This window comes from Tetrao urogallus (assembly GCF_951394365.1).
Source record: "Tetrao urogallus genome assembly, chromosome: 21".
In the NCBI taxonomy this organism is placed as follows: Eukaryota; Metazoa; Chordata; class Aves; order Galliformes; family Phasianidae; genus Tetrao; species Tetrao urogallus.
In genome coordinates this window covers 6,515,556-6,543,029 of record NC_136834.1, presented here as the reverse complement: position 1 = coordinate 6,543,029, position 27,474 = coordinate 6,515,556, and the positions used below count along the sequence as shown (strand labels likewise).

Below are 27,474 nucleotides of genomic sequence, written 5' to 3'. Positions count from 1 at the left end.
TTTTAAGCAGTGAGAGCACATTCATCAGATATGGAGCATTGGAGGCTGTGGCACACCAGTGCCACCAGCTTCGTGCTGGCCAGGTGCTGGGGATGGGGAGCAGTGTGCAGGGCTGGGATGTGGGTCTCCGCTTCTCAGCCCCCCATGGCTTTCCTCTAAGCTTTACTAACAGACACAGACCATTCACATGGCAAGGCATGAATATCTCACCTAGCTGCTGCTGGTCTCAGCTACACACACACACAGAGCAGTATCTTCCGAGACATCCCAAAAAAGAAGCAGTAGTCAGAACATCCAGTGCCAGACATGGCAATAATTAAAGTTTAACTAAAGTGCTTTTAAGTTTGTAAATGCTGGGGAAAGTGAGCACGGATCAAAGGGATTTTTTCAACTTAGGCATTCATGCATCCAAAGCAGTACCTAAGAAAGTGGTAACTCTGAGGAATGAAAAGCTTATGGAGAAGATTCTTTGAAATCCCAGGACCAGAAATGCCCTCTGCTACCCGGACTGTGAGCTCCGTGCATTTCCACATTTACTGCTTTTTCTTCCCCCCGACTTGCACACACCATCTGCTGCCAGCCCCTGCAATCCTTACCAGCAGCCCTTCGGCTAGACAAGTGGGGAGGACTTATCTCATCAAGGTGATATCAGCAATGCTCTCTGAAAAGCAAAGCACAGCTTCTCACATGGCAGGGATTCATCGCACCGACCAGGATTATAAGGATTACAGGCGAGCACATCATTGTAATTTTGTGATATTTGGGTGGCAACAAAAGCAGACCCAAGAATTTGAAGGTAAGTTCTCAATCTTTTTTTTTTTTTTTAAAGATAGAGACACAAGGAAAAATGAAATCTAGAAAGCACTGTCAGCTTGAATGATTTTCCAGGTTCTTGACACTGAACAACCATCATCCCTCAGAGCACAAGGCAGGCAATAAAACCAATAAAACTAATAAAGGAAAACGGTGTGGAGCTTGACAGATTTAGCTGTCCCTGGCATGTGACAGCCTCTTTTACCATGCAGGCAAACCAAAGTTGCATCAGACTTGTCCATAGGGTGAGACCTTAACAAAACTGTTAAATTCCACAGGTGACTTTTCTCATTATCTGCATTTCTCTGAATGCTGAAAACCTGATAAGAAGCTTTAATTACCCACTGAAAGTTGGAATCCTTCAGTCTGTGCGGTGAGCCCACTCTAAATGTTTTGCAGTCTGTTACCAAACTCCAGACTCAATCTATCCAAGAGCTTGTTAACATTTCCTCTGTACACTCACTGAATGAATGAGCTTTTGAAGTCACTTATTTACCTATAAATTACAACAGTCTGAAATCATTAACAACAAAGTAAATTGTTTTAATTGATCTGAACTTTTTTTTTTTTTTTTTAAAAACACAAGGCAGGAACTTTGTTTCTCTATGACCACACTTTCTAAAGAGCTCAAATTGTGTATTAATTGCTTGGAGCTAAACGTCCTTAAAACGCTCTGAAAAGCTGCATGGCCGAAATGATTTGCTAAAGCCAAGTAAAGGTTCAGAGACCTCATTCCTAAATACCCACTTCTAGCTCAGTGCCCTCCTGCCATCTTAATAATGGCAGCCTCTGCCAACAACAGCAAAGAGGCAATCTATAACAAACAAGGTGCACTGCCAATTAGTTCCTATTCAATTTTCAGTTCAATTTGGCTGGAGGTGGTGGTTCGGAGGAAATATTCAATTTATGAATAGTTTTAATGGTGTATTTCAAAGTTCTAGGCACAGGTAGGGTCTCCATCCTTGCTGATCCTGGTAGGGCTAATCACAGCCCTAAATGGGTGCTTCAGCTGAACCTGACACTGGAAATCACACATAATTACACTGATTAAATTTGCTGAAAACATGCAGCATTTTGCTACAGAAGTATAAACATAAGCAGGTGAAAGGATGAAAAAGCTGACTGCTGCTCAGAATAAAATGCTCAGGTGCTAAAAACACGTGAGCAACTGCGTGTATTGAAAGAGCAACACTGACTGTCACACCTGCTTACTGATAGCTGTAATGAAGGCAGAGAAAAAATGGCGGAAGGAGGACTCAGGAGTACAGCTGCAACCTGCTGAATGCATCAAATTATTTGTGTATATGTAAGAACAAAACAAGATGGAACACTGTAGAAGGACAGCTGGAAAAAAGCACCAGTGGTGCAGACCATCTGCATGTTAAGAGCTGGGATTGGACAAAGAAACAGGGAGATTCAAGTGGGGCAGTGCATTAAGACCAATGGAGATAAAAGCAGCAACAATGGATATTCTCACTACTTCCCTGGGAGCCAATTACTTAAAGGAAATGTAACCAAAGAGATGGCGAGAGAGAGAAAAGCAAACCAAGATTTTTTTGTCTTCCCTGCATAACATCAACATTTCAGAAGAACTACAGCAGTTCTAGAAAGAGACTCAATCACCAGCACCTACAGACACAGTGCTGCTCATCTGAGGGGAGAAACGAGAACAGAATTACAACAAAACCTGGTAATTTCACCAAAAAGTGCCTCCACGTTACACGCAGCATGTGAAACAGATGCACTTCTTTATAGCTGTCTCTTGCTGCACAACATGCTGAAAAGCCACTGAAATAGAATTGCTTGGTTTTCAATTTTAAAGCTGCACTTAACCAAATACTATCCGTCTTCCGCCCTATTGGCAAGGAAGAGCAGCAAATTACCTGTTTTTCCTGGAGCACCTCAAATCACAGCAGCCATCCGACTGGTCCCTCGTTACCTACAAGTCAACGCTGATAAATCGCTTTGAACATCCTGCCTGCGTGCTGCCTTTCGGGGAGGCATCTGAGGTTCTTTGGATGGTTTGGCTGATTTACTAGCACACAGAATCAGCAAAGCACCCAAAATCCACAGAAAAGAAAGGCGGTTTTGATGGAAAACACCATTTTCTAGGTATCCTTCACCTGGAAAACTCTTTCACAGACATCCAAGCATGGTGTGCCTTGGTCTTACAAAGCAGCGTTGCCTTCATCAGAGGCAGCACTCCACTCTCGGACCCAAAGTTATACCGTTTCCTCTATGGCAAATGAGCTTGTGGTGAAGACGAGACAGAGCTGAACACGTGTTGGAGCACAGAGTGCTTCAGCAGCCTGGGGGGAACCCAGGGCTGCTTCCCTCAGCCCAGGGGTAAATGAGGAGGAGGGACAGCATTTGCCTCCTCCCCATAAACATGAAGCTGCAGCTGAATACGTAACATTAAGCCTGACATGGAGAAGCTGTGATGCATTACTCGCCCTGCTAAGTTTAATGTACAATTTAGAAAGATATCACCAAAATGGAACAGAGAACATCTTAAATAGCTCTGAAGGGTATTCAGCTCAGGCATCGCACAGAGTTAATGTTTAAGAGGAGCTCCTAGCCCAGTGGCAGAGAACCACCCCACCACGCCGAACAATCTGATTTAGATGCATCTCAGCACTGAGGCACTTTAGAAAGAACTCATTTATTTTCATAGGCCAGATTTAGGCTTTGCACTGTTAGCTATTACCTTGCTGTCTGATAACCAAAAGCCATCAGATCTGAAAGCCTTTATCCTCCAACTGCTGCTCAGCAGAACAGGCAGCCTGAACCTGCACCTGAGAGCTGCAAATGGTCCCAATCTGCATTCACACAGCCCTACAAGAGGCATCACCACAAGAACTCCGAGACCACAAACCACCCCAACCATAGCACAGGAGGCAGCAACACTTTGGCTTAAAAGGTAAGAGTACCAGTGTCAGCCAGCTTGCCAAAATATTTCAAAGAAATACTTATCTTGAGAAAAATATGATTTTTGCAGTGCTGGGGGAGTCATCTGCCCTGTCTGCTATGGAGGGATGGTGTGAGGGAGGAGCACTGCAGCTGCTTTTTGGTTCTGTTTCAGGAGAACTGTACACAGGTGTCAGACCTGGCAGAAGGAGATCAGAATCCAACCCCTCTATGGCACAGCAGAAGCCCTGAGGAGCACAGAGCCCAGCCCAGCACTCAAGCACCAGCGCAGGGCGACCATTTCCCACCCAGCTCTGAGGCAGTGGGAACAGCACAACGGCTGCCCCAGAAGCAGCTGACCTCAGCCGCTCTGACTTCAGACAGCATCACTCAGAATTATCTCCTCAAGAAGAGAACCCTTGTCTCAAAACCAGCCTACCTGCAGCACCCCAGACATCAGCCACGTGGAGTGCAAAAGCAGCATTAGCAGGGCTGATGTGTTAATTTTTGCTCAGTATCCATCCACAGGCCTCTCACAATGACTTTCTGCAGGCCAAGTGTGCGCTGCCTCCGTGCTCTGCAGGCACTCAGCTGTGGGCTGGAGGAGCTGTGCTGCCTCACACTGAGGCTACCAAAAGAAATAGGGGTCCATAATTGATGCAGCCCTATCCCACCTGTCACACCTGGCTACATGGAGTCTCCTGACCTGATAGGGGTTTTAAATTAGGAAGAATCCTCAGCTCCCTGGACATCCTGAGGACGCCTGCTATGCTCTGCTGAGAGGACAGCTTGGTTTGGATGCTAGAACCTGCAGAATTCAAACTCCTTTGTAGCCAAAACTGTCCGTTGCTTCTGCCACAAATGTTTCTGGTGTCCCAATGGTCACCTGGCTCAAAGGGCAGCAGTGCTTTGTAGCAGTACTCAGGCCATCCTCTTGGCAGAGGAAAACAGCCTTTTTGTTGCAGTATGTCCTCTGAAGCATGCTGGCCCTGGGAGAAGAGCAGGATGATGTCTGTGCTGGGTGGCTGCTCATTCTGCATGAGCAGAGCTGGGGCTGCAGCACTGCTGGGCTCACACACTAACAAAACAGCCTGGTGTTCTTCATCATGGTTAGCTCTCAGCATCGCACACCCTGAAAGCATTTCAGCAGTACTCAGTGTGCTGAGAAAGGAACTAGGGAGATGGGATTCCTGTGGACAAAAATAGTTTAAAAGTTACAGCAAAAGAAGACTGTTGGAACATGGAGTCCTCTTTAGCAGCATCCAGCCAAGCAGCAAGAACCAAAAGGAAATAACCTATAAATAATACACAGCAAATCTGCTCTGATCCACTAACCCACTGTAGGGCAGGTTTACAGTGAAGAATAAAAAGAATTTAAGCTTGATTGTGATTTAGAAAGAGTACAGCATCAATGTATGTTCCTTGCCCTGGTTTCGCAGCTGGAATCAACGGATAACAGACTCAATGTGATGGAAGACCAGTCCAACTTTCTGCTCATGGTGTGTGGTTGGTTTTTTTTTTTTTTTCCTGAGAAGGGAAGGAGCACACAGCTGCCAGCTGCACACACTGCACAGGAAGGTGTGTGTTCCACTGGGTGGCTCTGAGAAGCACCTCTGGGGCAGACGTGATCCTGGATGCTGTGACCAAAGCACAAAGAGCATCTCCAGCAGCACTGAGACCTCCTCATGGGAAAGGAAAGCAAACAGAAGCATGTCACCATTTATCAACTCATAAGAGCTGCCCTGGGATAGGCAGCACATGTAATACTCATGTACTAACAGGACATAACATCAAACAGAATATGGGTTATTAATTCCCATTATGGAATAACTGATGTTTCTTTAAAGTAATGTGACAGGCAAGAAGCAAGCTCACCTTTCCCACAAGATACAAAGCCATACTCAGACACTACTGAAGCTTTGTTTTGACTATAAGGAGGTTCTTCAGGATTGCCAACAAAACGTGGCAGAAGGGGGGTCCTCCTAAGATTGTAATGTTTTTGCTAAAATGTCCTTTGTGACAACATACTGTCGGTAAAGCTACAAGAGCAGCTCTGTTTTTACTTAAATAAACCCAAGTGATAATTACATATAAGGTTTGATTGAATACAGAAAAACGATGACCAGTTTTTCTGTGCCTTGCAAGTGTTGCCGGATGCCTCAGTTGAGAACTCCACACATGGGATGCCCCAGTCCCACACTGCAACATCACGTCCTCCCACACTCTGGCACGTCCAAATGACGTACCAGACACCAATCAGTCACTGGATAAAATGTTCTCCAGATCACATCACACCTGCTTTGCAGAAGAACTATGTGTTGCTCTTAGATGAGCCAAGAAACGTGGCCCCTTTGCCTTCCTATATCATTTTTACATTGAGGTACAGCGAACAGGAGACAGTTAACTGAGCCTTAAATAATCTCATATTTTACTTCCTCTATTTTAGCAGCTAGCTGCCTTTGATACGAGCAGAGGCAGCCAGCTCTGAGGAGCCATTTGCTGGGTTTTGCTTAAGTGCATGTTAATAATGCATTTTGCGTGTGAGGGATGGCTATTTGAAGCACAGCCTAGAAGCTCGATTGCACAGTTAGTCCAAAAGGAAACCGCAGGATGAGCAGCACTTACATGAATTTTAAAGAAAAAATAATCATGTACACAGTTTTGGCTTAATGAACAAATATTTCTTTTTGTTTATTGACACGATGGAAGTTCTAGACAATCAAATCAATTGCCTCTATTACCTAATTTATTATGCCAGAAACCTCAAACCTGATACATCTTCTTTGCTCCTTCTATTCAGATTTCCTATTTGCATTTCCTTTAAGCCTAAAGGAGAAATTTTGAAGAGCAAAGCTACCTGGAGGGCACAGAAAAGTGCAGTCCAAGATCAGCTAGCTGTAGGACTGCAGCTTGTGCATGGCACAGGACCTCAGAAACACAGCAGTTTTGTTTTGCATCGTGAGCTGGGGGAGCAGAGAGCAGCACTGTGAGGGATTGGCAGAACAGATGCAGAAAAGTTCATTATGTTTCTGAGGGAAAAGGCAAAAAGAAGTCCTGAAGCTATTTTGCTGTAGGTATTTCTGGAGCTAAGATCCAAGTCCAGACGACAACTAAAAATAAGATGGCATTTGAAGCAGCTGTGAGAGAGCCCCAGCCTCATTCCCTGAGAGGAGGATCCCACAGCTGCCACAACCCACAGCCTCAGTTCAAACAAAATCTGTTTGCCTGTAGGTTTGCTACAATCTGATTCCCATCTGCCTATGGAAAACATCAGCCACCAATGGAGAAGTGCCCAGACTCCGGGCAGAAAATGACCCAACAAGTTCATATCACCAGCAGTGGGCTAACAGATCACCTCATTGAGATCATTTGGACATAGGAGGGGGGTGTAGGAGAAGAGGAGCATCCTGGAATTAGGAGATCTCCTGCATTTTGGTATTGGGTATTTCTTAAGCTAAAAAAACCCCAAAATCTCATGTTCAAACCTTACCTACACTCCGTATGAGAACATGTCCAAGCTTGTAACAAAATATTCACTCAAATTAAGCACTATATTGCATTACTATAATTTTTTCTTTTCAACACAGGGAACAGATCAGCTAATTTTAGATGCATTATATTTCCAGTTTAAGAAAGTTTAAATAGACAATATTGTCTGGGTTAGGGGATGCCTATGAACGCTAACAATAGTGACCATGCATCTCAACTCACCAGAGTTTAAACACTCTTCGCACCCAGGGATGCTTGGAAGTTCCCAAGCAAATCACAGTTCAAGTCACAGGGCTTCACTCCTCCAGCAAGCTGCAGGATAACCACAGACTCACTGAAGAAGCAAAAGAGTTGTGCCATGACCACGCTTAAAAGTAACACCTAAAAGTAACCCTGTTTCACTAATCTGGGTTTAGATGTGTCTGGTGAGCACAGCGCTGGGAAGCAACAGCTTCATTCACCAGGGCTGCTGTGACCAAGTATTTATGCAGTTTTGCAAGAGTAAGACCGCTGTGTTCTACCTCTATGAGGCAGAAATTTGAACATGGGTGGCAACTGTGCACAAGATCTGGCTCTTCTTAAGCAGATTTCTGCTGTCCTTTAATACTTGCATTCCCCTGCTCACCCACTGTTTGCTCGCTTTGGGGGATACCACTTCATTTTCTCACTTGCATTTGAGAAACATTTAAGATTTGTCTGTACTGCTGCTGAATTCACCTTTCTGCCTGCTACTATCGGCGAATCTCCCAGTAACTGGCTTTGGTACAGCTACAAGCAGCATACATCACAGACCTATAGATGGCACATGAAGCTCAAATGACATCCTGGATCAGACCTGCAATACCGTCACTTAGCAGCCCAAGGTAGGCAGACTCCATGTTTTCTTCCTGAAACGGCCTACAGCCACGTACAAACACAGCTAGCAAGCATGACATTAAGCCTCTGGATTCCTTCAAAATGAAGAAGAAAGCCATACATGTTTTTTGGTAAGAAGAGTTAATTTCCAGTCTGAGCGTGTGGGAGTATGCCCCAAGGGAAGGGAGTAATGAAGCCCCAGCATTAGTTGCAAAACAAATAGATAAATCAAAGTTTCAATTTGTTCCATGTGAGCAAATGGGCCACAGTTGCTTAGCAATTCAGGGAACATTATTGCAGGCTCCTCACACACAGCTACAAACACTACCCAACTGGCTGCCTTTTTTACCACTTTAGAATTAAAATAAAACTTACCTTCTGGTGACAGCAGCAACTCCACAGCCAAAGGAAGATGTTATTTTCATGCTAAGTTTGAAATCCTTTTCTGCCACATCACCAGCTCACAGCTGAACAAACTGGCAAATACCTTCTTAGAGTATTTTCAAATGCAGTTAGCATGAGAACTAACACTACCGTTAAAGAAACACCACGTTTCTTTAAGAAAAAGCCCTTCATCTCAGCCTCACACAGAGACACAAAGCCCACACTCCAAAGCAATGGACATTCCATCTGCCAAGCCTTCCCCTCAGAGCTGGGTGCTAATCAAGGTCAGGGCTTATAAAAGGAGTCCCACAGCTGGGCTCTGTATTGGAGCAATTAGAGCTCTAAACCCCTTCAGGTGCGGAGATCCCTGCAAAGCTGGAGGTATCTGCCCCCTCCAAGCAGAAAAAAACTGCACTGTTTCATGGAATCGTAGCACCACTGGAGCTGGAAGGGACCCTTAAAGGTCATCTAGACCAACTCCAATGCAACCAACTGCAATGAACCAGGGAGCTCCGTGGCTGAGGAGGGCACTGTGGTCACTGGACTGCTCTGTGCACGTCTCTGCTGCCTCTCCCAGCTCAGTGTTCCCTTCTTGCAGTGGCTTTACAGAGCCCCACAAAACAACACCAAAAATAATCAAAGCAAAAAAGGTTCTAACTCATCCTAAAGCCAAATGTTCATCCAAACTGAGACAGCCAGATTTTTGTTACACACTCCTGTGTTTTTCTGATTACAGGAGCCTGTGCTAAACATTTCTGAAAGCTCTTTTGGCCCCAGGTAATTGATTGCTAATATCCTTTCTGGTAAATCGGTTTTGGGGGTGGGGGACTCCGTGCAGACAATCTCTGCATTTGGCTGGCAGGTCTATAATGAAGAAAGGCTCCATTATTGGAGGGTACTGTAATCTCTCAATCAAATCCGAAATCACAGAAAAGCATTTCCCCTTAATTCAGTTTAAACACTGAACTGTTCCCCAGGTAATTAATAATGTTTGCAAATATGCCTTCTTTGAAGGAATATTATCGTAGTTTCAGTGACAAGCTCAGACTCTTTATTCCTCTTTATAATTCTTAACATCTACTCAGGCAGCATTAATTGGATTCAAAGCAATTACACAGCAGTTGTGTTGGCCACTTTACATCGCGTCGCATTCTGTTCCGTGCTGCTCCACGTCCCAGCGCCGCTTCCCAGCCTCTGCCCCATGGCAGCACCGGACCTCCATCAGCTCTGCACAGTGCTTCTCTGGACACTCCAGGAGCACAGAAGCCCAGATCTGGCAAAGAAGTCTAAAAAAGCGGATGGCTGCCTCTATATGCTGCTGACCCATTTCTCAGGGCTCAAACAAGGACACTGCCCAGTTATTTTGCTGATGTACGGACCTGTGCACAGAGCCAAGCAAAATAAAGCCAACACGAGGGCCCGATGGAAGCGTGCCTGGAAACGTCTGGAGCAGGGACTGCTGAGAAGGATGGAACATTGGAAGAACATCAGCGTGATGCTCCATGCACTTATTTAATAATCATGAAGAACATCCAATATATAATCCAATAGAATCCAGGGATCCTGGCTGCTGCTGGGAACAGGCAGCCAAGCTTTGCCTTACAAACTATGCTCTATCTTTGGCTGGTTGAACATGTGTTTTTTTTCAGCGAAAAATTAGCTTTAAATTGAATCTACGCCTTTGTAATCAAGACCTGCTGCTTTGTTCAGGTGTATCTGCTCTTTTCTCATTAAAGACTCTTGAACAAAAGCAATTTTAATAGCAAATCTTACATCTAGCATCTACCTACTCACAGAGCTGCTGGGCAAGGAGTGCTGCCCGAGCTGGTGAGGCCACCGGAGTCCTGAATGCTTCCCGGGATTGGAATGGACAACCCAACAGGGGCCTCTGGTGGCTGGGATGGGGACACGGGGTGGGAGGAAGTGGGAATGGAAGCCAATGGGAAAGCAGCGGTGATGGGCAAAGGCCACATCAGCCACACAGTGACCGACAGGCGGGGGCCCCAGGGCCGCGTGGGGCTGTTCAGTGCGCCTGGCACTCAGTTTGGAAATCACACCATCATTTCAGGGTGCTTCCAACGGTGACACTGCGCATACAACAAATGTCAGCTGAGCAATAAACAGCAGAAATTTTAAGTAAAAATGAACACAACGAAGTATTCTTTAACTGTGTGTAGTTTTCTGCGCAATACATTTTGTACCTTTAGCACAGGTTGCAACTGCTGTGCTTTGCTGTTCAGCTCAGCAGAAATGAGGTGACTGCAATGAAGGAGTTGAGGCCAGGAGTAGAGATACAAAAAGAACTGGGAAAACATGAAAGACAAGGTAGTGCTGAAAGGAAGGGATTGCGAGTGATTCGGTTACAATTTTACACCGCACCTTTCATGAAGCCCAGCTCTGTGCCACACTGACTGCTTGCAGAAACCACAAGGCACCATACCTGCTATCAGCTCTCCGACTGCCCCCAAGAACACGCAGATCTCCTTTGGCTGCAGTTTCCAGTGTCAGTTGTGCACCCGGTTCAGAGCCAGGATCTGCAGAAGCCGCTCCGTTAGAGTTAATGGGCTGCTCTGCCAGAGCCTACTTAAAATTCCAGGCAGCGCTAATTTAGTTTTAATGGGCACAAATTCAATTCCAATGGCTAAAGTATGCAAATAACAAATAAAAGGGAACCCCTGCTCCAGCAGATGCCGGAGGGAACACGAACAGCTCTGAGCTCCCCACCTTGGCCTGAGCCCCTCCCCACGTTTGGGATCCCGCAGAGCTGGGCTCGGTGTTGTGGGGAAGGGGCTCAGCCCCGCACCGCCAGCTGAGTTATTTATTTGCTGATGAATGCAGGGCTGACACCAAAGGGCCCTCGTAATATCGAGCCTCATTAAATTTTAATCAGGGCATCTCAACGCTCACTCTTCAAGACTGTGTGAGCAGGGAGATCCTGCGGGGGAAGCTCGGGCAGGGCAGGGGAAGGGCCTTACAAAAATCCTTCCCAAAGGCAGCAGCTTTGCCTGCCAGGGTCACCGCATCCCTCTGCAGTGCCTGGTGCATTTTGTCTCCCAGCTTTCTGTGGGAGGGGGCAGCAATGGTCCTGGGCAAGGGGCGATGCCTCCAAAGTACGCAGAAAAAGTGCTGAATTAAATATCTTCGTACCTTGATGCATTCAATCCAGGGCAAAATACCATAGGATATGCTGAGTAACAGCTGCCTAATGCAGATCTCTCTTTCAAAAACTTGCCAAGGCAGCACAAACTAAGAGCATGAGCACCAAGACTTTGCTTCCTCCACACCTCTGGGAAGCTGCTAACAAAGCCAGTAATGAAGTTGGGGGCGCAGCAGTGCTCAGGACAGCAGGCAGACAGCAGAGGCACTCCAGCCACTCCAGCAAAGGCTGCTCTGTGGTACCAATGGGCTCCATGCTCCCTACCGGACAGCAGCGGTCCCTGCTAATCCCTTCCAAAGCATTGGGTCACGTAATCCTTTCTTTCTTTGAACTCATTTACTCCTTGGCAAAGGCTCCTTGTGCCACCAGAGGTGCATTACAAAAACAGTGATGGACAAAGGACTCCACAGGGATGCTCAATGCTGCCAGGCCGGGAAGGAAACTGCCGGCGATGTGCTGCAGGGCAGGAGGGATGTGAGGGCCTGTGGGACAGGACGAGCTGCACTGTGCACCCACAGCTTCACTAAGGGAATTAAGAGCTCCTGTAGGGATGCATCGTTCAGTACTTCCGTGACCGCTGCTGCCATGAACAGCGTTCACAGACATTTTCAGCATCCTGACAAAAATGAAAATTTACATGGAATCACTGAGCTGAAGTATGGGAAGCAGGGGACCACTTACCCTGACCTGGTTTCTGCTCCTCTCCTTGACACTGACGGATTTCCCAGTGCAGACATTTCTCACTCCATTAAAAGTGAAATCCGAGCGGCGCTGGGCATTATGCTCATGTAACCCCTCCATGACCTCAGCAAAGTCCTTCAGTGCAGTTCAGATTGAAATGCTGACACATTTTCTTTGCCTCTCACCTCTAAGGAAACCCATTCACTGCACCACGATGTTCCAACTGTCCCAGGAGCAGCTAAAGCTGTGCATGCCCATGTAAAGCACACAACGCACCACGTCAGCATCATGCCAACAACAAGGGCGTACCTCTGTCCACAGTTATCACAGGGCAGAATGGAAGCATCTCCTTGCTAACAAGAAATAACAATCTGCAAGGTGCAGAGAGCCTCAGGCACCGGGAAATGGAATGCTATTCACGTTCAACATAGAAAGCATGAACAGAAGAAATGCGCAACCTCCGTGCAAGACTGGGATGGAGAACGGAGCAGGGGGTCCTTAAAAAGAGCTGCAATGCATTAACAAAAAAGAGTCTGGGCCTTCTTACACCTCTGTGTGCACAGTGTCATTCTTCCAGCTGTGGGATGAGCATTATCATTTTCAAAGATTGCCTTTCCCATCCTTCACATCAGCGACTTCAGCTGAAATCTGAACTCACAGTGCTGTTTCTACTTATAGGCTCACGTTCTGTTTGAGAAATAAAGGAGTTAACTTCCAAAGCAATACCCCAGATACTGGAAGGTGGAATTTCCAGAAGAATTCATCTCGAACACAATGGATGCAGTTTGCCTGAAATTTAATTTTACAACTGCTGCAAGATTGCTTTCCAAAGGAGATCCCTTAAAAGGCCTCTTCAAGTCGCAGCAGCAGCTCCGGACTTTTCACTCCCGTACATCTGAGTTCAGAAAGCCGGCAGCAGCCCACGATGACTGACTTATCAGACTGACTTTGGCTACTACCTTTACTCTGTAAACAGCACTGCGTTTTTGGTGGCTTTCCTTGAGAGAACACCTATCCCACTACAGGACAGCAAGTGGCAAGTCCTGATTTGAACAACCTGCGTTAGAGGAGAAAAGAGAACACACAGCTTTCTCCAAAAGGGCTTTGCCTCCTGGGGGAGAGAGCACTGTGGACAAAGGCAGTCCCTGTGCTGTGCTCAACATCAGCAAGGACAGAGTTAACACTGTGTGTGCAGGTGGGTGAGAAGCGACTGTCCCTAAATACATTCTAATGAGGCTCAGTGCAGGGGGGGAAAGCAGCCCAGCATCAAGATTCGGTGAGGGCTGAACTCATCTCTGTGGCTCAGTAGGGAGTTACTGCAATTCATTACTTCTCAGTGCCTGTATTTCCTTGGAAGGAAAAACAACACAAAGCCCAGGGCATGGGACTGGTGGAGGGGGAGTCCCCTGGGACACAGCAGGCTCCTTCCACCGCTGCCTTAAGTTTCTGCGCCAGCCCAGCCGAGAGCACCCAAGATAATCTGCTCCATAACTTTCTCGATGCAGAGAGGGGAGCAGCAGTCACCTTGAGGAGGCTGTGGCAGCGACAGACAGCAAGCAGTGCAGAAGCAGGCAGTGTAAGGGTGTCCCTGGCTCGGGTTTCCCATATGTGCAGGTAAGCAGAGCCTGCAGCGAGTCACCGGAGACTGCGAAAGGCACTCGGAGGTGCCATGCTGTCACTCCAGCAACAAAGAATAAGTAAAAGAAAAATCATCGGTTCCTAATTACATCCTGACGTTCCTACCTTTAAGCTTTTAAATCACAAGTGGCATTTCTGGATCAATCCTGTTCTTTATTGGAGAGTTTAAGAAGAAACATTCGGTCTCCAGGAGTGCTTGGATTTATTCTGATCCGTAATTTGACAAGAATCCATTAAAATATCCTGGAGGTTGCTTTACCCCCCAAGGAGATATTTTAGTCCAAGGGCTTTTTTCACAGCTGCCTTTTGGCAAAAATGTAAATGGAAACTCATTTTAGAAGTGCAACTGCTTGTAATTAGCAAGCTCCAAAATGCTAATAGCAGCAGCCCCTTTTTCCTCAGCTCCTGATTAGAAACCACACCTGAGCGTCTTCAGGGAACCGGCAGTGTTTCCCTGTGCTTCGGGCACATCCCTGAAACCAAACGGGAGGCAGAGCGGTGCTGCTGGGTCACCTCCAGCTCTCCCACAGAACAGCTCCGTTCTGAGCACCCTCCCAGAGCCAGCAGCCTCACCCAGGCACGTTTTCCCATGGCTTTCTTCCATCTTTTTGAGTGACACTGAAGCTCCGATCTGAAGCAGCCATCCTGCACTGAATCTCAGCTGCGCTTTTTATCCCCCAAAATTCCCACCACAGGCAGGAGCCCAAACGCACACCGTTGCACTTCAGCATCCCTACAGAGAACCGTTATCTTCAGCACGAATGACCCAAAGCTGTGAGCGCTCCACGGCAGCGTGCCAAACAAAAAGCAGACCTGCAGCATCGTTTGCACCAAAGCTTCCAAACCCAGACACGCACTATGGGGCAGCTCTGCGTGAAGGTCTGACTGCCACGAGTGTGCGCTGACAAGGTACAACAGACTGCAGTTACTTTATCTATTTTCTATTCTATTTTCAGTTTAGGGAATTTTGCTTTATTAACTAAATTGGGTTTGAGGGCCATTACACCAACCTTCCTCTAACCTCAGCTTTGAAATTCCTGCCCAGCAGCACTTACCAAGAAGATGACAGAGTGGGCCTCCACTTTTTGGAGGGCAGCAAGTTCTCCAAACACATCAGCACAGCAAATGAAGAGGTTCTTTTCTTTTTTAGGAAGGAAGAAGGCTGGAAATAGGAATGCGTGAGTCCTGAGTGAGTAAGCAAGTCTCGCCACCATTGGGTGCTAGAAAAGAAGTGGCAAGGATGGCAGGATGTGCAGGATTTTAATGCATTCTTTCTTCACCTGCTTTGCACAGGATTTGGAAATCTCATTCACCACATGAGTGAGAAAAACAGTTTGCCCAAAAGCATGGTTTGGCACTTTTCAGTGCAGGTCATTTTCTGGAGACTGCTGACCTTCTCAGCTTTTCTGCATGAAACAACTTTCCATCACTAATCAACTAATTCATTAAGCTTCTAAGAGGCAGGTCAAAGCCTCTCTAATTTGGTCAATTAATCAAGTTGCTATAGCTCCATTCAGTGTTTGGGCCCTGACAATACTTTCTGCGACCTCTCTGACCACATCTCCATCCCTCTGCAGCCCTGGACCCGCTGCATTATTCATTACCAACTGGCTGGTTGGTCACCACCTGCGCCAAGGAGAGCACCAGCAATCACATCTTTGAATTCAAGTTGCTGCCAGTGAGGCTTAAAGCTGAGAAACAGGAAAACTCCAGCTGCCGCTTCTCAAATAAGGTGTTCGAGGCAAACTTCAGAAGCTTTTCTCCCTTGTCCCCGGGGAACATAAGGCCAGCTCAGTGCCACTTAACTTGTCTTCCTGGAGACATTTCTGCAGGTCATGCCAGCAGCCCCCTGAACTCTCACACTGCATTTATTTCCGCAGGGACACCTTCCGGCTGACAGGTCCTCACACACAGGAACACAAGGACAACACCGTGCAAGGGAAAAGTCAGGGAACGGAGCCTCATGTGGGCTCCTGTTAACCCAGCACCACCCCTCCCTCACCTCAACACTGCCGCCTTTCTACAATTAATGACGTTCCACGCAGCACATCCTGCATGTAGGCCGTACCACCACTGTGGCCCATTAAGGGATGGTATTTGGGATGTCATCTCTCTGAAACATGAGTTGTGGTGCTGAAATGCAGTCACTAAGAATGTAGAGTCGTTAAGGTACAAATGTTCCCCCAGCACTTCAGACAGGGTGCTAGACTGCTTTGATGGACATGAGGCTGGAGCCCCAGCCCACAGCACCGACGTGACAGCGCTGATGGATGTGCGCTGTGCTCTGCGTTCTGCAGGATGCTTGCAGATACTGCATGCATACATATGCAGTCTGGAGAACTGAGCCAAGATCAGAGATGCCTGGAGAGAAAACAGGATCCTATTAACTTGGGCTGAATTCATTTTACAATATCACAAACATTCATTTTCAATGTAGGTGTTGTTGGTTCTTCTATGCCGTGGATGCAGTTTTAAAGCATATGCAGCAGATTTGCCCTACCCTCTAGCATAAAGCATCCAATCTGTTTTCTGGATAAAGTCCTGAAGTTGGAAATGCCTTCCTTAGAGGTATAAAAGGAGAGTGACCTCCTGCTCTCAGGTGATTCTGTTGTCAGGGAAAGGAAATGCTCAGTTCTTCAACAGGTTAAAGGTACTTCTCCCTGCGTACTGCTGCAGCCTTTGAGCTGGCATTCTGGCATTTAATTCAATGCTGATCTTACTTATAAGTCAGATGCATAAAAGAAGGCTTTTAAACTAAGTTTGTTAGCACCCATTGGAATCCACAGCTGAAAAAGGCAATAAAATTCAGAAAAAGTAACAGCACAGCCCTATTCCAAAGGATCTGATCAGCAATATTCCCTAGGAAAAATAATTGAGAGTCAACACCCCGAGTCTACATGGAGATCCAAGTGCAGATACAGTCACAAACTATTAGTTGAAAATGAGCTTCTTTACAATAACTGCCGGTAGAGCCCCAGTAATTAATTGTTTATTGTGGTGCCCTTCGTTTTGTGTCTAGGCAAGGAACATATAAACAGAATGCAAGGCACAGGATAATTACAGGATGAAACGGGCATCAATCTTTGTGTGCTGGAACCTGGCACCCTTCAGTGGGAACAGCCTGTGTCGAGTCAGCTTCATTAGGTGCTGTCTAGAGCCAAGCCCTCATTTGTTTGCATCAATAATACCTTCAAAAGATTTTTCTAATTTGCAAATGAGAATTCATTTATTGGTCCCACAAGAAGAAAGAACTGTGACCAGAGAAGCATTTTGTGTTACAGGTTGGATGCTAAACTGGGGCTACTTGCTGAAATTTGAACAACTGTACTCCATTATAACTGTAAATATTAGCAAGATTTCTCTGCTTGCAAATACGTGAGTGTTAACAGATTTGATTCTAAGGAATAACCTTAAATACAAAGTTAAATAACAGAGTGAACAGGTATGATTTGTATGGGGTTGCCAGACTGCCTGCGGGCAGCGCCGCCCCAGGGGCTGCTGCTGGTCCTGCCTGGCAGGGCACCCCCCTTTCACAGCCCAGCACTTTAATGCCGAGAGCTGCAGAGCTGCCCTCTCTCCTCGTGCCATTTCGGAGCCCTCTGATTCCCCCCGAGACTCCTGGGGCATCAAACATTAACAGACAAACGTTATTTTGAGCATGCAACACCACTAAAGTTCAAGATATTTTGCAGATGGATTTTAAGATCTTTTTAATCTACTGTAAAGCCCAAATCCTGCCGTAAACATTCTGCGGTGTGCTCCAGTTAACTGCTCATGCAGATATAAAGCAGCCTTTTCAGCTCCCTGCTTGCACACGACCTTGCAGTCCCCCTGCCCCATGTCACACAGACCTCGGGGGGCCGACTGGGAATCAGATAAAAGGATTTCATTTATTTTTGTTGGCATTGTTTTTACGAAGCTTTCTTTTTATCGACAGCTCAACTTCAAAACGCTTTCAGATGCAAAGCAAAGCGATGGAGATCAGCAGATACTCAGAGCACCGCGCTGAAGGTGTTTCTGTTCTGCCCAACTGTTCCTGCAAAGAAACCACCTCTAACCTCAGTGCCTCTGCAGAGGCCCTCAGTGCTGCCCTGCTCAGAGCCCAGCGTATGTGAATGGTCACCAGGAAGGGATGACACAGCCAGGGGAGAGACTGCTGGAAGCCCCGCAGCTCCTCTTTCCTCCTCATTTTTTTTCCTCCTTCTTTTTTTAACAAACACTGTGTCTGAGTAGAGCTGCAGGCGGCGTGCTCTGCTTAGAGCAATCCACAGAGCTTCCATGGACGGCTTATACCCTTCTGCCACCATTACTGCTGCCCTCCTCTTATCAATTTTATAGCAGTATCAGTTGAGTGGGACAGCTTTAATACATGCAAATACAGAAGGCTGTACTTTGTTCTAAAAAAATATCTGAGCCTCCCTAAAAAGGGCATTTATGTCCAGAAGTCTCCAAATGAAAATGACAGACAGCGAGATGCATCGCTCCCTATCTGTTCCTATCTGGTGCTTATCCATTCAAACTGTAAACACAACTCCAAGCTGTAATTCTGCTGACTTCAGCTTACAGGTGCCACTACCTACTTCAGCTTTTGTCTGTGACAACTGCCCAAATGCAGGTGCAATTAACAGGCTGCAACCAAATCTCTGCTCAATCCCCTCTCTGAGACTCTTCAGCTTCTCGCTATAAACTCTTCACTAAAGCCAGGACACTTTTCCACCTTTAACAGTGAAAGGACTGTGATGGATACGTTCTACCAACTCGAACCTCGCAGATTGGGACTGCAATGGACTGGCAGCCATTTTCAGAGACGCTGTGAGCTGCTACTGGACTATCCAATCTGAACTTCTGCAGTATTGCACAAGATTTGCTTGGTAAGTGGCAGGGCAATGGATCAGAGCAGCAACAGTTGCCTTGGAGCCAATAACTTCAAAGGGATGCTGGAGCAGGGCACGGACACGGATCGCTCCATGATCCAAATGTCGCTCCACGTTCCTCAAGCATAATCCCTATCTGGACCGGCACGGGAGTGGTGCATTGGCTGCTTTTTTTTTCTTCCCTAAAAGTACTGCAGCTGGACACAGGCAGAATATTGAAAAATATTTCTACACGCTTCACTAAAATGACACCCAGAACTTCCCCATTTTGCATCACAATTTCCAGCCATCACGGCGCAATGAACTCCCAAGCACACGGGGGTTAGATTAAAAAATGATCATATTGGCTTTCTACGCTTTCCCCATTTTCTGTCTAATGCTATTCCAGTGTACGACAGGAGGGAAAAGCTTTGCAGCTGATGAATGCAGACAGGCTGATATTAAGAACTGTGGAAGTTTTGTCAGCAAGAAACCATCAGGCCATCAATGCAATATGAAAGAGAGAACACCTGGAGCTCTCCCGAGCTTTCTGAGAACACAACCGTGGCAAGTAAATCCCCCTGTCAATATCATGCTGCCAAAGAGAAATATTCATCATTACCACTATTCAACTTGGTAAGATCAAGCACTGTTGAGAGCACAAATCTTGTCTGCCTTGTAAATTTGATATCCGTTTTAGATAAGACCGCTTGAACATTTTCTCATTTTCTCTATTTATGTAAGCTGCTTTCTTCACAATGAAATTATACATATTTTGAGGCATCCTAAAGTGAGGACAAACTGCTTGGGGAAAAGGCTGGCTGTGCCGTATGCACACATCTGTGCACAAACAGGGAGAACGCTGCCTGCACCCCTGCACTGCAGGGGAAGTCCTGCAGGAACAGCCAGCTTTGTTCTGCTCCCTGCTCTTCCCACCCTTCCTTTCAAAGGGTTTTGAGGATTTCCATGAACTGAGGTCCATGACCGCTCTGGCCAACCCGTCCCGCTGTGGGATCGCCCGCCCAGCCAGTTCCTTTCTTACGTTTCAGAGGAATTCTCTCTTTTTCAGCTTGGGCCCATCGCCTCCTTCCACCAACAGTCCATCTCCACCCTCCTGAACTCCTCCCGTAGTCGGGGAGCAGCAGATTGTGATGTGATGAGAAAACAGGAGCAGGTTTCTTTACTCATCCCCATTTCACAGTCACATGAGCTTCGGTACCATTACTGCTCCATAAAAACACGGAGCTTGGGAAGTGTGTACATGGTAATAGGTTCCAAAGGGACCAGACGGTGGGATGACAGCAAAATAATTACTTTTTCTTCTGGTTGCCTTCTGCCTTCCAAGGAGATGACGAAGTGCTTCTACATCAAGAGGCAGCTCTGGATGTTACTGCACTTAGAAAATCCGACGCCGTTCCTGGCATTCTTGCTTATAGAAATCACCCTATGTAAAAGGAAGAGATTTGCCGGTAGCAAACTCGCCTTTTGAGTCCTGATCTAAAAGCCACATGACATATTACGTTCTGCCTCGTTTAGTACTCCTACAAATTCCTCCAGGCCCACCACTGTTACTCTGCATTATTTTTACACTTCTCTTCTGTAGCACAAGTTTAATTAGAAGTGCGACTTCGGCTGATGTATTCCCCAGCGAGAAGGGGCTGATGCATGTATGTGAGGACCTGATTATGCAGGAAGGGAAGGAACTGCTCGGAGAACTTCTGACTGCACAGAAAAATTAATTCTTCCTTTCTGCAGAAGTTTATAATGAGAAAGCTCAGCCACCAAAACAGTGTCACAGAGTGAAATCTCACTTACATAATTTCTTTTCTAATGAATGACCACAGATGTTGGCCATATTCGTGTTACAACTTGAGGAAATGTTTCACAGTTCAGACTTCACCTACGTGGTTCATTTCTGCTGACCTCAGCATCAGAGGTAATCCGCACATATTTGTGACTGCAGTTATTCACAGTGGTGAGACTCAGTGCCAAAACCAGAACAGGCGTTGCTGACCTCGACAGGGAGCATCCAGCAGCGCTGCTTACTGCTGGTGAAGCCACACAAAGTGTTGCTCTTGGCACTGGCAGCCTGCAGTGCAGGTGTGCAGCTGCAGCCTGGCCAGGGCGCAGCAGTGCTGCTGTTACCACATTGCCCACGTCCCCAGTGCCCCCAGAACAGCAGCACAGAGAGGAACCACTTGGCTTTCAGCTGCAGACATGAACTTTATAGTTAAATTACTTGTTTGGCTTGCCCTTAAATGCAACCAAAGAATCCCATTATCCCAGTTAAAATAACTCTTCCTTTCCTATTTATACGCTGAACTGATAAAGCTTAAAACCATTTTACTGAAAACCATAAACTCAGCTTCTCTTCCAGTCAGCTTGTGCAAGCCTGAGGCAACACTGATAATATTATTACTGAGGCTATTTGCATAGGAAGACATTCTCCTTTTGATAAGAAAAAAAAAAGAAGCCTTTCTACAATTCTTGGCTCGCTGTGGTGGAGAGAAAGATGGCAGCTTCATCACTATGCAAATGATCCAGAGATCTGAAACACTGCACCGCAGCAGTTTGCAAGAAGTCCAGTGACTGTATTTGCAAACTGCAGTCTGGTGTCTGTCCCGGTGATGGCATCCCTTCATTCAGCAGCCCAGGCAAAAAGGGCTGCACGCCTCAGGTGCCACGTCCTGCAGGACAGAGGGTATCTGTGTAAGCTGCAAGGAAACCTTCTGCTTCTGGTGGCCTCTGGGGTACTTCTGCTGCTTTGGCTTTAGATTCCATCGCACCTTTGGAAGTGCTCAATCAAACCATTTTGCTGAGCCTCCCTATAATAATCACATCTCCCTCCTGCTACTTAGATGATTAATGGTGGAATTTGATTGAAAACCTGGTGCCATGCCCTGTTTTCCCAAACCTCTCTGTCAAGAAACCTTATTCTACTATTCTGAGAGGAGACCTCACCTTGCTGCCCATGCCATTAATTGAATAACTATCAGTTCCAATTTATTCCACTTGGCTACAAATTAGATTTCAGCTGGCTATTTCCAAGCCCTGCTTCAACACAACCTTATAAAGCTGTGTCCCCTGGCTGATGCCACTTGTCAACCTGCATCTGTTCTTGGTGTATTAAAAGACAGCAAAGCCAGAAACCCGCCAGTCTCTTAATGAACAGAATCCAATACATTTGGATTTGTTCTTTTTAAGTTTATCGTTGCTTTAATGAAGACAACTAGGCCTGGTATGCAGAGCCTCAGCTTACTTGCACCCTGCAACTTGCTATTGAAAGCAGAAGTTAAAACGGATCTCCAGAAAATGAGGAGCTACGTTCTCTTAGAATAAAACGCCTTGCAGAAGCAATTACTTGTTTCACATTATACAGCAGCTGATTCTTTTCCTTCTTTGCTTCTTTTTTCCTTTCCTTTCCACTCACTGAACTATGTCTGTAGCGCCACTTCCTGCTTACCTCCCCGGGTCTCTCCCCACACCAATTAAATATCCACACAAGGAAATTCTGTTGCTTGAGGAATCCTCATAGGAAGGGACGTGTCTACAACCAGTGCTCTTTGGCAGCAGCACTTGCCATGTTTACAAAGAAAGCCACATGCTTTGAAAAGCATATACTCTCACTTGAGAGGACTTATATTCTCAAGTTCTTCTACTCCTAAATTTTTACATAATTCTGCAGCAATTTTATTTTTCTGTTCAGGGCATCTTCAGGAACGTTTCAGCCTCTGTCCCTTCACCGCTCAGTTTTATCATCACAGTGACGTGTAACTCAGTTTGCTGTCTTTACCACCCAATGCTGATGATTCATCAGGACTTGCAATGATTCATCAGGACTTTCAGAACGGTTTTCATACGGCATCTGTGAGAGACAGGGAGGACACGTGGTGCTGAGTAAGAAACAGAGTCCATGTGTGAGGCAGGGAAGATTTTCCTGCCAGCACTCCTTGCTTAACAGCAGCTCTTGGGGTGTGAACATCATGCACTGCTGCTGGCTTTGCACTGACAGGAATACTGTGACAACTCCTTTCAAAAATTCACTCTGTGCTTAGATGCTGTAACAGCACTGCTCTGCATCTTCTGCTTCAGCTCAACACGTTGCCAGCCAGCCAGAGAGGAAACTCCTGCAACAGGAGGAAGTGGGCTAATTATCCATCGCTGACCTCCACGCATTCTTTCCTAAGATTGCTCTGCTGACCAGATGAAAGACGTGTCCAGGTTCCTGATTTGATATGTCCTATGTTATTCTAATGGAAAATGATGGAGATGCAGTATGTACAACCAGCAGCGTGCCTGCCTGGAGCGTCCCAGCACTGATCAGCAGTGCAGTATGGCACAAAGAAATACTTCTTAAGAAATGCTGCATTCCCAGGCTTATTTGTTTTCATATTTGCTAGAGAAATCTGAACTCTTATTGGTGTAGGAGGTCTAAATGCCAAAATATACGGTCCTTCGAGGAATGAATATATTTACAAGGGAGAAGAAGCTGTGAAACTCAATACTGCATTCTCCATATAAATTAATCACAATACAGAATTTACAAGGCATGTTTCCCAGCAAGGACTGAAAAGAAGATGCAATTAAGGAAGCCACAGTCAAGTGAAAGTCTCATCTCATCAGAAGATGCAGACGGTGTTTGTTTAGAATACAGTGCCTAGGGATAAGCTGTGCTATAATACCAAATATTTCCATCCATCGTTTGCAGGAAACTGAAGAATACTCCTCCTTCCATGCCCTAGAAGTAAAGATTGATGGGATGACTCTGAGATTTCACAAAAGCCTGTTCTTTCCACCCCCTTCGGAATGAACACAATTAAAATCCCAGCAGTTTCACTGCAGTTTTGTCTTCTTTTTGTAAGCTTTCACAAATATGTAACAAGCAGACACTGTACTTCAGAACGTGGCATGAAACCTACAGTATTGTTTTAAACATGAAATAGGTTGGAAAAGACCTTCAAGATCATCAAACCCACAATGTCCTAAACAGAATTTTGTAAGCTTATCATTATACAGAAGTTCAAGACAAAGTGGAACACAAAAGGTTCCCAACCCAACTCAACAGAAGCATCTCCAGTGCAGAGTACAAACCAGTGCTGCAATCACAGGCTTATTCCTATTAGAGTGTAAAAATTAATAACATTAAAACACTGTGATAATCTCACGCTAATTGTGCAACTAATAAATAATTAGCTGTGAACACATTTGTCACATTGGGTTGTAAATTTCGGCAAGGCTTTAAGCCTTAAACACTGTTCCACGTGCCCATGGCCACCACTGGACATGCAGTACTGCTGTTATACAATAAACTCGTTACAGAAAAGGGAAGAGGGTCAAACTCTGCATGAGCACACACTCATCTTCCCCCCTTGGCTCAGATGTTACTGCCCTTAGCGTCCTCTGTTCCCTTCAAATCCATCTCCAAGAAAGTCCAGAATGAAGGGAAAGAAGACAGGAGCAAATCTCTCCTGGATGGTAGAAGTGAACTCAGAAGGAATTCAGTACAAAGTTTCAACGCGCTTTCAAAGTTGATGGACAAAACATGTTTAAGGATGAGGGGATATATAAAAAGGTCACAAAAGACCAAAACTACCAGCAGACCAGACACATAACAGAGACAAAGCAACAGATGTTTCTCTCCTAATTTACTCCTTTAGGATCTTCTCCAGATAACATGCAATGCTGCTTGCTAACAAAGCACTTCAATCTTATTGCTGCATGGCCCATAAATAAGCATTCCTAAGGTCAGAGACAGGAGCACGCAGAGGCAGAATGGCTCCTCTTGGGCAGGCTTTGTCTGATTTCATAAACACCACTTTTTGTCAAAGAAAATGAAATCTGTTTCCAAGTTCCGACGTGACAATTAGCTCCTCTTTGCTGGGCCTCTTCCTTGCACAGCACTGCTTCCATCTTGCCTCACACCCCAGTTCCCCGAGTTCATCAAAACTAACCTCCCTGTTACCAACAGCTTTGTATACCCAAAGTATGTTTCTTTTTAAACTACAGAACACCACACAAAACACACCTAAAACAAAACCATATTTCAGCTCTTCTTCCCACACGTGCTATTTTACACTAAACCAAACAAACCTATCCCAAACTCCTCAGTGCTTCAGAGTTGAGCTCCAAATGCCAAATCCCTAAATGCAGTTCTCACCTTCAGAGAGTTTGTCACTGCTGGTTTTCCTGCAGCTCCATCTGCCAGGACTCTGACTCCATCAGCACGGCCCCTGTGCCAGCTGGGAGCAGTTCCCAGAGACAACCATGGCTCAAAGGCCTCTGAACAACCTGTGGATCCAAATGAAAGAAACCCGCCATGCTGTAGCGACCCTGCTTGGCCACGAGCACATCTGAGAGCTGTTATTGGTCCACTGAGACAGAACGTTTGGGAGATGATGCTTTAGAGATGGTTTTCCAGCTCTCCATCCCCTGAAACACAGACGCACTGGCACAGCTGCCCATGGAGAAAGTGGAATCCCCAGACCTGGAGGAGTGCAATGCGGAGATGGGCACGCGGGGATGTGGTCAGTGGGCACGGTGGGTTGGGCTGGGGATCTTGGAGGTCTGTCCCAACCTCAATGATTCTACACAAAGGTGCACAACGTGAGGCCAACACACCGCCTCAGACAGAAAGCTGCCAGAAACACACACCAAATGCACGCTATCAGAAAGTGTTTACACGCAGATTTCCACTTTAATGACACAGTTTAGAGAGAGACACTTTCAAAGTAAGATGCTTTCCTGTTGTGCTATGTCTTAATTATAATATTCTTGCAAAGAATTTCAATTTTTCCTGCTGCGGGAACAAGCTCCGTAATGAAAAGAATTTATTAGAAAGAAATATAAAACATGCTATTAGTTAACGAGGCAGTGCAGGTGTGCTCAGGAAAGAGCTTGAGCTCTGTGGACACTGAAAGGAGCAAGATGAAGGGTTGGTTAGCTGCAGCAGAACAGCCCTGTGTTGCTGCACAGCCAGAAATGTGCTGTCATTGCACACCACACGTGGAACAGCGCGGTGCACTGGGATTTGAATTCAGAGAAGTACTGAGGAGCACCTGGGAAAGAGGTGGCACAAATCAGCTCCTGCGGTAACTCAACGTGACTCCTAAAACCAAAGCAGCTCTCAGTGTATTTCTGCTCCCTGAAAGGAAATCTGATGGTCAGAATTAACGCAGGATGACAGCATTAGGGTTAAAATGTGTTACAGGCAGCAAAACCAAAGTTTAGAAACAGACCTGCTTGATGCTGAAAATCAAACCCACATGGCAGGGGAGAGCCTGGGAGAAGCCCTGTCCTTCTGGCACACCACTGTGCTGCTGGGAGCCAGCACCTCATGCATACTGAAACTCCATAAAAGACACACTGAGCTGCAGCCCAACTTGCAGAATCAGCATTCCTCCTTCACCATTTGACTGTAGGTTCAGCACTGTTGCTGGATTGATGAAAACGTCTGAATTACGGGCATGAAGACATATTCACAGTCTTGTGACAGCTGCATATAGCACAGTGACACAAACAGCCACTTTCTGGGTTTCTTTTAACACAAGCGTTTGCAGCACTGTGCAAAGGTATTCTCAATTCATCTGTTTGCTTATTTGCTGACATGCAGCAAATTCTCTGACAGTGAGCGTGAGGTGCTGAAAGGAAGTTGGTGACATCTCAGGGATATAAGAAATCCTGTGCTGTGTGTTTTCAGTCTGTTTTGCATAGAGTGGAAATCTTTATGGACAATGGTTATGGTGTAGGCCAGGCATCCCCTGCAAGCAAGAATGGCACTCAGAACTCGTACTGCTTCTGCTGTACTGGTGGCTCTGAGTTAGCTGAAGCCATGAGGAGATCCGTCAGATTCTACCCTTACCAAGGTTGCACCCCTCAGCATACAGAAGGGGAAGAATTGAAGTAGCGGAGATGGCCAAGAATGAGGCGTTCTCTGCCTTTCAAGTGATTCACTTTGAAATCAAGAGACAGTGCAGCCAAAGATTGATTCTTAATATCACTGCATGGACCTCCGTGTAGAACGAATGCATGCAAACCGACCCTCTGTGTAGCTGAGATGCAGCTCCTACATTCTGAGTCCCACATACAGCAAATTTTTATGGCTAAGCCATAAACCTCTGAAAAATGAGGTTTATAATAGAAACTCTGACACCCTCTAATATATAGCAGCACTATTGGGTGCTGCTGTAATATGGCCCTAATTTATAAAGCACTGAGGGACCCTGTTCCATTTTGAAACTTACAGACAGTAATCTGCAAAAAGAGTAAACTACAAGGAAAAATGGTCACGGTGCCCATGAGCTATGGCACCTCGTCCATCTAACAATCCAAAAATCAAATAGGATGCCACAATATTTAGGCCGTGCACTGAATCCTGGACTGTCACAAAATAAAAACATGGCACATCACCGGACGCGGACGTATTTCATAAAGCCGTGTGCCATTTCATCTGCCTTGGGGCAGTATTTCTAGAGTGAGAATTTGATATAAGAGCACTAGAAGGAGAGAAAAAAAAGAACAGTGAAACACAACCCCAAACCTCCGGTTTTGCTTTGACATAATAGATGTTTTTGCAAGAGGGCTTCAATGTACTCCCGTTCAAATTGAAAAAAAGTGGCTAAGAAAGCAGATTGTTTACTCACAGGAGACAAAAGTTTATCACTAAACATTACGAAAAAGCTTTCAGTGTTCTGAGCCTCC

The 27,474-nt window shown here is 46.0% G+C and overlaps 1 protein-coding gene across 2 annotated transcripts in view; it reads right to left on the bottom strand.

Moving 5' to 3' along the window:
- Positions 1 to 27,474, bottom strand: part of CAMTA1 (calmodulin binding transcription activator 1) — a gene marked incomplete at both ends in the record, with an annotated part of 208,992 nt that overhangs the window by 47,484 nt on the left and 134,034 nt on the right. The window lies entirely within an intron of this gene.